The sequence below is a fragment of the Psammomys obesus genome, unplaced genomic scaffold, assembly GCF_907164565.1.
Source record: "Psammomys obesus unplaced genomic scaffold, mPsaObe1.curated_primary_1811, whole genome shotgun sequence".
Lineage (NCBI taxonomy): Eukaryota > Metazoa > Chordata > Mammalia > Rodentia > Muridae > Psammomys > Psammomys obesus.
Window position 1 is genome coordinate 20,825,819 of NW_026596051.1, and position 11,846 is coordinate 20,837,664.

The window sequence follows — 11,846 nt, forward strand, 5'->3', positions numbered from 1 at the left end:
TGTGTGTGTGTGTGTGTGTGTGTGTGTGTGTGTGTGTGTGTGTGTGTGTGTTGTATGGGTGGGTATACACACATGTGAGGGCAGGCACCAGGGAGCCCAAATAATAGAGATGGATTCCTTGGAGCTGAGCTTACAGGTACGTGTGAGCCCCTTGACCCAGATGCTGGATGCTGGGAACTGAAATCGAATTCTTCACAATAGCAGTTAGTGCCCCTAACTGCTGAGTCATCTCACCAGCCTCCCGTTGTGATGATTTTGAAGGCTGCGTTGGGTACCCTCTTCACTAAGATGCCAGCATACCTTTTGAAAGAATCCTTTATGTTTAGGCAGAGTGATAAAGAACCCAGAAGAGTCTCAAATTCCAAGAAATGAAAGTTCTCGCCCTCACGTGGAGCGGAACAGGGTGCTGAAGGCTGATTCCCTGGAGATCGCTGCCTGGTGCACAGCCAGGAACCACAAAGTCTGTGAGGAAGAGGAAGAATGCTGGCCTCCCTCAAGTATTAGGCACTGGGGATGGAGCTGAATGAATGCAGGCTAGGGGAGGGGGTATCACCTTCAGGGTCTAGTGACCAGCTATTTAAGGGACTGCGGCAGAAGGATCACAAGCCCAAGGCCTGCCTGAACTGGAGTGTGTTTGGAATCAGATCAGCCTGAGCAATTTAGTGAGACCCAGTCTCAAGTTTTAAAAAAGGATGGGGAATCCAGCTCAGGGGTAGAGCACTTACCTACTTTGTGAATAAATAATGTTAAATAAATAAATAGGCTGGAGAGGCAGCTCGGCAATTAAGAACACTTATTGCTCTTCCATAGGACCCAACCCAAGTTCAGGTCCCGGCACTCACATTGAATAGCTCTCAGCCACCTGTAACTCCAGCTCCAGGGACTCTAACACCATCTTCTGGTCTCTGTAGGTACCCACAGACTTGGTCCACTCACATAGACACACATGCATGCACACATATAAATAATAAATAAATAACACTGCATTCCCACACTGTGCAGAGGTGAACCGCCATCATGACACCTCTTGGGATTGCTTTCCACAGCTCCCTTAGGAGGATGACCCCTGCCTCCCAGACAACAACTCGGCAGTCTCTGCCTCCTGCCTTTTGGCCTGGCAAGTTACTGTTGGACTTACACCACATGACAACCAGAGTCAGTGAGGGTGCATGGTTGAAGCTACACAGGGCAGCTGGCAGGGACCAACAAGTAGAGTGAGGAGAGCTGCTCTTATTGTCGACACCGCAAACCCCTTCCCTCCCAAGGCATCATCTGGCTTGGCGAATCACCCATAATAAATGCACATAATAACACTCTCATTTCTGTCTCTGCCATTTTTCTAGGTTTCTGAGGTACACATGAAACCTAGCCTGATTACGCCACACTCCATGCTATTTTTGTTTGTTTGTTGTTTGTTTGTCTGTTTTTGTTGGGGATGATTTTTGTTTGTTTGTTTGTTTTTTGAGGCAGGTTTCTCTGTGTAGCCTTGGCTGTCCTGGACTCACTTGGTAAGCCAGGCTGGCCTCGAACTCACAGTGATCCACCTGCCTCTTTCTTCCTGACTGCTGGGATTACAGGCATGGGCCACCACGCCAGGCTTCCCTCCTTGCTATATTGTAACCTGTCTGTGAGGTTCGAGGGGATTTCCTCGGGTCTGTGATCACCAGTGCTTTTGCTCTCTGTGCTCTTCCTTCTAGTTCTTTAGCATCTTTCCCAGTGAGCCAACCAACCGTGTGTGAATCCCTCATCCTCATCCTCATCTTTGCTCAGGGGAAACTCACACTAAGACCTCCGCTACCCAGGAGTCATTGCTAGCACGTGCATGCTGGGAGGGACTGCAGCTTATGCTCAGCCTCCACCACCTCTTCCACTTGGCCCGAATCAGGCCGTCATCAGCATGGCGGACAAGGAGACCCAAGCAAAGACTTGAGGTAACCTAGTGGAGGTGGGAAAGTGAAGATCGGAACGCCTCTGTCTGTGTCCCCGCCCCGTGAGTGTCTGGATCTCCATGTGGGCATGCTTTATGGCCTTGGCAGGGGTCAGAGTGAATGGTCGTGTCTCTCCTAGCACTGTTAGCTTCACTCAGGATGCAAAGTTCTAGGAGGCTGATCCCCTCCCCAGTGTCCCTTCTGAGCCGTCTGTACACCTATCTCCAATGCTGTGTCTACTCCACTGATAAAGTCTGGAGCCAGAGGTCTATCAGTCTGCTATTCATGCCGATAGATGGACCGAAGCTGGGAAGATGGAATGAGCTTCGTACTGTGCTCAGGAGCCCCAGGAGCCTCTTAACCTTCCAGCTCCCCCATGGCATGGCTGTGTGCTTTCCTGCACCGGGCGGTCTTGCCATGTGCACAAATTGAGCCCGGTTCAGAGTTTATGGCCATACAAAGGCTGGGGAGTTCTGTTTTATATGTCTGTTTTGCACGCCTTTCGCATCATAGAGGCTGAAATGAATTCCGAGGGAGAGTCGGGCTGCTCGCAAGCGGAGCCAAGAATTTCCTGCAGAGGAGTTAGCTCTCCCCCTGGCAGCCACAGTGCACAGTGAGAAAGGCCTTGCAAAGTGTCTCACTCAGCCACGGGCATTCAGGGGAGTGGTATTCTTGGGCCCCTGAGGGCTAATTTTCTCTCTTCCAGAAAACTGGGTGTGGAGTATGGGCTTGGAGTCAACTGATCACAGATGGCGATGGACCCTAGCATTTTCTGGAGTCCCACTGAACCACTTGATAGATGAGGCTACTGAGCTCCAACTAGGTCAGCTAATATCCTCGTCACAGAATGCCAGAACCAGCAGGATCCCCTGTCCAAATACCAGAAGACTGCCAGCAAGGTGGTTCTGTGAGTTGGAGTCCCTATCTCTGCCTGAGATTGTGCTGGTCTTTTGTTATACAAAGAACGTTCTATTGCTTTTTCCTCTTAGAGTCTCCAAAGTCAGGGAAGCAAGCCAGACAATGTGGATGGCCTTGGAGGACTCAGAATGATAGCACCTACTCTGGATGGAGCAGTGACTCTTTACCAGTGTCTGGAAACCCTCCACACCCATAAAGTCATGGCTTTGTCAACAAGGCCAACTCAAGCATGAGAGGGCTATGAGTGATGACATTCCCTAGTGTCAAGTATGGTTCAGTCACCCTCCTCATGAGAGCCCCACAGTCATGAGCTGTGTTCATCAGCTTGGCATTGTCTAGGCTGTTCCATCTGCCTGGTGTTCCTCTGAAGAGGCCTGTACCCTACATCCTTCAAAGCCCAGTTATTTTGAGCCTGCCTAGCTATCCCAGATTGATCGTGTGGCCCATTCAACCTCTGCTTTCCCTCAGACTCATCCTGGCAGGTGATTAGGTCAGGGGGTGTGTGTGTGTGTGTGCATACATGCACACTACACACGAGAGCATGTATGCACGTGGGTATGCGTATGCATGGCTTTTGCCTGCATTCTTTCTCCCTGGACCTCAGGTGAAGACGGCTGAGAAGGCTCGTTTCACACCTCATTCTCCAGGTGGCTGGAAAAGTTCTTTCATTGCCATCTTCCTATTGTGTCTTGGACCCTGGGGCCCACTCCTACTACCCGCGACCCCCTAAGGTTTTAAGATGCACTTTTTTGTAAAGTAAGTGAGAGCTGCAGTAGGTATACAGATCTTCAGAGAGTTTTGTAGGATGTATTGCGTCATAAGTCTAGTCACATACCTGAATTCCCTCCATTTTCTTCCTCACCCCTCTCTTCCTCATTTTCTTCTTGGCTTCATGTGTGAGGCCTCAGACCTACCATGTGACTATGTAGCCATGGATCATATCACTTTCTTTTTTTTTTTTTTTTTTTTTTGAAACAAAAGACTCACTCTGTATCCCAGGGTGGCTTCCAACTTGTGGCAATTCTCCTGCCTCAGCCTTTCAAGTGTGCTGATATTACAGGTATGAGCCATGAACTTAACTGATTGGATGATTTCTCATGACTACTTTATATCCCATGGCATAGCATCTCTCTTCTCTCATCTCATCAGTTTAGCTGCATTGTACTAATGACTTCAGCTGGCATCACAGACCATGAAGAAGCAAAATGAAATCATAGTGGGAAAGTCCTGGAGTGTTTCTCTAGGGATGTAAAACACATATGTAAATAAAGTGCCTCAGTGGGGGCAAAAAGAACACAGAGAGAGTGGGACAGGAAAGCAGGGAATGGAGTATGTTTATACATGTGTCACATATTTATCCGTGCCTATACATGTGCATGCATTGGTGTGTGTACATGTGTGTATGCATTTATATTGTGTTTGTGTGTGGTGTGTATGCACGAATAGGTATGGGAGGTATGAATGTATGTGCGTATGTGTACGTGTGTATAATCTATATATGTGGTGTCTATGTTTACAAACGTGTATATATGTATTTATGTGTGTATGAATGTGGCATGTATATGACCTGTATGTGTATGCATGCATACATGTGTGTATGTGTTTGTGATATGTGGGGTTGTGTGGTTTGTGTGTGTATGGTATATGTGGTGTGTGTGGTTTGTGTGTGTGGTGGTGTCTTGGTCCTTCTAAGCTGCTCTGTGCTGCTCTGAGGAGACACTATAGGCTTATGCAACTAGTAAACAACACACATTTGTCTCTCCTGGTTCTTTGGCTGAACACTGAGATAAAGCAAAGGCAGGGAGAGTGACGAGGTCTCTTTCTCAGGAGTTCTCAGGACCAGTTTTAGCCCATTCTCAGGAGCTCATCCTCATGATCTGGTCATCAGAGAGGTCCTACTCCCAAATACTGCCATATTGGTTACTGGATTTCAATACAGGAATTTAGAGGCTGCTGACAGCGAAACGACAGACACTATCATGGGTGCTGTTACAGGTCATGAGAACTCAGTTCTTCAGGTAGACTTTCTAAAGAATGCTATAGAACAGTCAGGGACAGAAAACAGTCCTGATGAATGAAGCAGTGGAGCATGTATACTTACGGGAAAACCCAACGCAATATTGAATTTCACCAGATACTGACTGGGATTACAGAAACTGCCCTCTATCTTATACAGGAAGAGGAGGCAGAGGTTAAAGACGTCAGTCATTTTGGAAAGCAAAAAAGCATGGCTCAGGAACAACACTGTCCAGAATTCTGAGAGACCAGGACTCACAGAACAAGTGCATGGGTCCTGATGCCTCTCTGAAAGGTGCTAAACCATACCATTCAAATGCCTCTGTTTTGGCATATCCACAGCCCACAGAGGACATGGGACTCTTTCCTGTCTGTGAAGGTAAATTTTAATTATCAACTTGACAAGGTCTACATTCAGCTAGTAAAGAGGTCTCAATGAGGAACTGTTTAGATTAGCTTGGCCTGTGGGCATGTTGTGGAGAACTATCTTGATCACTGTAATTGATATGGAAAGACTGTGGGCAGCACCCTACTGTGGGCAGCACCATTCCCTAGGCTTAGGGTCTTGAACTGTATGAGTGGAGACAACAGAGCTAAGCATAAGATGCATGCATTTTCTCTGTGCTCCTAATTTTAAATGTGAGGTGACTAGCCATTTTAAGTTCCAGCCACTCTGAATTTTTTGTTTTTTTATAGACTGTAAACTGAAATTTCAAGCTAGCATAATTTCTTTCTCCCTAAGTTAATTTTTATTTCAGGGTAATTTATCACAACAAAAATGAAAGGAATAAACCTTCCTTCCAAAAATTGCCCAGAGATTCATATGGGTGAATTTTTCCTGACATAGAGTCTGCCAACCCATAAACCTGAAGAGAAAGAAAACTCTATGGAAGAGCTGACCCTGAAAATGAACCCCATTGGTGGGCATAGTCATAGATGTCCATCACCTCCCCCAATTTACTACAGTTGTGAGAAGGTACCAACTAATACTTCAGGAATTATAGGGTGCACAAAAATGTATAAAGATCTAAGGATAACCAAGACTCACTAAAGAAGAGAAAGAAAAATAATGACCCAGAGATGAAGTCATGTCAGGACCTCAGACCACCTCAAGTTCAGTGATTTGCTAGGACTCACAAGACCTAGCATGTAGTCACCCTCTCTTTCCTAAGTCACTACAGCAAAAGGTCCAAGACACAGCCAGAAATAGGAAAGGCACAGGGGCAAAGCCCAAGGGAGAGCAAGCACCAGGTTTTACAAACCTCCCGTGCCACCCAGCACCCAGATAACTCTTTCCACAGTGAGCTCTGACAACTCAACAGGGCAGCTTGCTGTTGGTGTTTAATGTAGATTCTCCCTAGAAGGTCAATGCAATGGGGGCATGCCCCACATTGTGATAATCAGCATCCCTCATAGAGACAATGAGAAGTCTGGTTTAGAAGTGGAGCTCCTGGGAGGGGGTGAGGTCATTGGGCTGCTGTGTTGGAAGGATTAGTATACTTTTCATGGGACCTCAGTTAGTTTCCAAGAGGATGGGTCATTCATAGGAGCTCTGGCTTTCTGGCTCAGCACCTGATCATTTGGTCATTCTTTCTCACCACACTGAGGCAGTTGTGGTGAGTTCTGTGCCAGAAATGGGTGTGCCTCTGCATGCTGATGAGCTGGATGACAGATTGCAAGAAGGGTGGAGGCAGGTAATTCGATGGTAGAGGCTGGAAACTGAAAGCTGCTGAGGACCAAGACTTCAAGTCCAGCTCTCAGTCTCTGGGGACACAGCTGAAGTTCAAGTGGATGACAACTGGCTGAGGATTTCATCAATTGTGTCTACAATGAAGCTCCATCAAACCCTTGCAAACGAACGAGCAACTGATAGGTCCCTGGAGCTGGTGCCCCCTTAACAGACATTGTTGTTAGTTCTCCAGAGATCTGGAACAAATTAGCAGTGAACCCATCCCGCTTTTCTTTGTTGGGAGACTTTCTAACACTGTCACAATCTGTTCACTTATTGATTTGTCCAAATGTTTGTATCCGCTTAATTCAGCTTTGGTAAATAACGTGTCTAAGAATTTATATATTCAGTCCATATTCTTTAATTTATTAGAGTATAAGTTATCCAAAATGTCACTTTATGATCTAGATTTCAGTGGTATCTATTCTAATGCTTCTCTTTGTCTATAATTTTATTAATTCTCTCTCTCTCTTTTTCTCTGTCTCTCACTCTCTGTCTCTCTCTCTTACTCTCTCTCTCTCTCCCATCTCCATGGACCAACAAGAGTAATGTTGTAAAGACAAATTAATATCATTTATAAATATAGTTAAATTAATTTTTCTTTAAATGTGTTCAACACATTCAATGCAGTCCCCATCAAGATTCCAATGAGCTTCTTCAAAGACGTAGATTATGTAATCCTAAAATTCATACATGAACACAAAAGAAACTGAGAAAAACTAATAATGGCACTATCACAATACCAGACTTCAAATTACACCATAGAGTCATAAAAAAAAAAAAATAGTATGGTATTGTCACAAAAGCAGACACAGATTTGTCTGTACAAGTTCCAGGAAAAAGCCCAGGAAGCTGTTGCCACTTGCCTTTTGACAAAGGTACTAAAAACATTTAAAGAAAAAGGAAAACCATTAACAAATGGTTCTAGTAATACTAAATTCCCACATGTACAAAAATGAAATTATATCTATTCCTCTCACCCCTGCAAAATTCAACTCAAAATGGATCAAAGACCTTGATGTAAGAGGAAAGATAGCTCCGCAGTTAGTTAAGAGGCTTTTCCTGCAGAGGACCTGAGTTCAGTTCCCCGCATCTACATGGTGGCTCACAACTGTGTGTAACTCCAATTTCAGGGGATTGGATGACCTCTCCTGGCCTCTGTAGGCATTGCAGGCCTGTAATGAACATGCACCATATGGAGAAAAACATACAAAAAAAAAATATATATATATATATATATTAAGGAATTAAATTTGAAACACTTAAAATATGTGTATATATACATATCTAATCCTTTAGATTTCAGCATTAGTAAGAAATTTCTGAATAGGACTTCAGTAGTTGAGGAAATAAAAGCAAGAATTGTAAATATAATTGAATTAAGTAAAAAACCTTCTGCATAGCCAGAGACACACTCAGTAGAGTGAAGAGAGAGCCTTTGCAAACTGAGAAAATATTTTTCATTCACTCATATCATAAGAAATTAATATATAAAATAAAGATAAAACCTGAATGACAAAAGAGCAAATAATCTAATAAATAAACAGGCAGTTGAGCCAGATCTATGTTTTTCAAAATAAGAAATAAAAATGACCAACGGATAGATGAAAAGTGTGCTCAACACCTTTAGCCATTATGGAAATGTTAGTCAAACTCCACTGAGATCCAGTGTGCCCACCTCAGAACAGCTGTCATTCAGAAAACAACAGATGCCACTCACTGTGGGGAAAAATGCAGATTAGTCTATCAAAATCAGGGTGTTATCAAAATCAGTGTGGGGTTCCTCCAGGAACAGACATAAACAAAGAACTACTGCTTGCAGCAGCTAGACAGCTGCTAAGAATGACTGTACCTGAAAGATTGTAGCTCAACCTGCCTCAGAGATGTGTGCACCCCCAGTGCATGTCTGTACTATTCACATAGACAAATCATGAAATCATCCCAGGAGCCCACCATGGAAAGGTAGAGAAAGTAGTTCATGTCTGTGGGGGTGGGGGCTTTATTCATCTGAAAAGAATGAGATTGGGGGGGGGTAGGAAAATGGACAGAACTAGAGATAGTGAAATAAACTAGGCTCAGAAAGGTAAACATCATATGTCTGCTCTCATATGTAGGATGTAGAAGGTGGGGAACGTGAAGGTAAAAGGGAACCATCAGAGATGTAGACGGGGAAGGAGGAAGGGGAGTAGAGGGTAGGAGAGCACAAAAGGGGAGGTGGATTTCAACAAGTACATTGCATGTGTAGAAATGTCATAACAAAACCTCTTACTTTGTCCAACTAAAACAAACTAAAAACAAAAGCAGAACAGTAAACCCTAGCCCTGCCCACCATGCTAAATGAAACAAGCCTGACACACAAATCAGACACCATGTGATGTCACTCATGCACACAATCCGAAAATCTGGTCCCCATGACACGGGGAAGCAAGGGTTACCAGAGATGTGGGAAAGCAAGAGAAGAGAGAGATGGGGCGGATGGACACAATTACAGTTGCATAGGAAGAATGCTTTCCTGTGCTGTGTTGCACAGTTAACAATACTGCAGAGCGCATTTTGGAACAGGTAGAAGAGAGTACAATGGCCTCACTACACAGAAATAATGCTGATTGAAGGAGATGGATTGCTCTGTGTCTCTCAGTAATAAATACATCACAACCATTTGAGTTAAAAAATGAATTTGGACTACTCCCACAGAGAGTGACTTCCCCTAAGCCACCCAACACAAGGTTCCACCAGCCTGGAGCCATCCCATCCATCCCTGCCCAGCTCAGAGCCTGTGAGCCGAGTGTGCTCCATAAGCTTCCAGGGTCTGGACAGAGCTCAGAACTGTGCTTTTTCTCTTCCAACCAATCTGCTAGGAGCCCCACCCCTGGCCAGCAGTCGACTCCCAGCCGTAGGCCATGGGCTGAGACCCATGCTCCCTGAGTCACGTTAACAGGGCTCCCAGGGCAGGGTTTGGTCCAGGTCCCAATGAGTCATGACACCTTGGTGGAGAGCCCACACTTGGAGATTGATAACCCTAGGATTCCTGCTGGGAAGTATCCTGAAGCCACAGTTCAGGTCGTGACTGGATGCCAGGAGGGGTCATTTGGGTCTCTTTTTTCATGTGCTTAAGTAGGGCAGGCTTTCTGCTCAACAGAGAAGGGTGTGGCCTCCACAGCCGAGTATTTACACACACTTCAGATGTCATTGAACCACAAACCTCATTCTTGAGATGCAGTAACTGAGCCCCAAAGATGAAGGTGGAGGACTGGGAAGATGGCTTAGTGATAAAGTACTTGCTAAACAAGCATGAAGATTCTGAAGTTAGATCTCTAACAACCACACAAGGAGGGAAGGGGCAGCTTGGCATGACACATCTACAGTTCCAATGATCAGAGGCAAAGACTAGAGGATGGGGTGGAGAGGCCAACTGGTCTACCCAGCCGGTGAGCTCCAGGTTCAGTGAAAAAGACTGTTGCCAAAAACAGATGGAGAGTGATACAGGAAGACAGCTGAAAGCAACCTTCCATGTATATGTATATGATGATGTAAGCATACACACACATACACACATGCATGAGCACAATATAAGATACATTTTTTAATATAAGGAGCTGGAGAGATGTCTCAGCAGGTAAGAGAGCGTCCCAGGCTTACAGGACCCAGGTTTAGTTATCAGCACCTACATAAGTGGTTCATAACAACATGAAATTCCAACTCCTGGGGAATTAACGCCATCTTCTGGCCTCTATAAGCACTGCACACCTGTGACATACACACTGATAAAAGGAAAAATAATTTTTTAAGAGAAAAGAAAAGCTTTGGGGTGCAGGGATGGCTAGAAGGAAGCTGAATAACGGGGACCACAGTAGTTACATAGGAGAGAGACAAGCAGTAATAGTGGCTGCAGTTCCAACAACTCATTGTGTATTTTACAAAGAGCTGGAAGAGTTCAAAAGTGCCCATCCCAAAGCAATGACAAATGATCAAAGAGATGAAAATGCTGCTCTCCTCTAGTTCACCATTGTATGCTGCACAGTTGTGAAGCATGCCCCATGGATAGATATGATCTGAAAACAGTACTATCTTAAATTTCTTTAAAAAAAATCCTGAGTGAGGTAACCCAGAAGAAGAAGAAAGACACACATGGTATATAATATATACCATATCATATAGGATAATATAATATAGGATATATTATATATGTGAAATAAAGAAAAGAAATTGATGCTAGATTTTGTAAAAAATGTTTTTTGAATTTGGAAGATGTGTATTTTCTTTGTCTTTGAATAATGGAATAGCATTGGTCAAGTTTCAATGTTAAAATTTACTCCACACCAAATCCATATAATATAGGATAAAAATACTAAATTCTATAGTCCTAAAGAAACTAAACAACAAGGAAGACCCTAAGAAAGAGGCTTAATCCTCATTCAGAAAGGCAAGTAGGGTAGACATAAGAAGTAGGAGAAGACAGGGAACAGGACAGGAGCCTTTCATAGAGGGCCTCTGAAAGACTGTTCATCAGGATATTGAAGAAGATGCTGAGACTCATAGTCAAACTTTGGGCAGAGTGCAAGGAATCTTATGGAATAAGGGAACTATAGAAAGATCTGTAGGGGACAGGAGCTCCACAAGAAGACGAACAGAGCCAAAAAATCTGAGCTCAGGGGGTTCTCCAGAGATTTAGATGAATCAACCAAGGACCATGCATGGAGAGGACCCTCTGCTCAGATGTAGCCCATGGGCAGCTCTGTCTCCATGTAGGTTCCCTAGTAAGGGGAGCAGGAGCTATCTCTGACATGGATTCAGTGGCTGGCTCTTTGATCACCTCCCCCTGGCAAGGTGGTCTAACTAGGCTGCAGAGAAAATAGGATCTAGACAGTCCTGATGAGACAAGATAGGCTAGGGTCAGATAAAAGGGGAGAAGGACCTCACTTATGACTAGGGGAGGGACATGGGGAAGGGGAAGAGGGATGGAGGATGGAACCAGAAGGAGATGAGGGAGGGGGTTATAGCCAAGATACAAAGTGAATAAATAATGATAATGAAAAAAAAAGCACAAAAAAAAAAGACAGGAAGGAAAATACATACTTAAAAGTTTTAGATAATTAATAATTAGGTTCCTTCTTAGGTTAGCATTAAAGGGTCTGGGTATGTTTTTCAGTGTTACATAGTAGACTAACCATAGGACTGTGTCTGTTTATCACCCAAAGCTGAGTACTTGAGCATTTTATATTTTTTAATTTATTTAATTTTATGTGCATGTATGT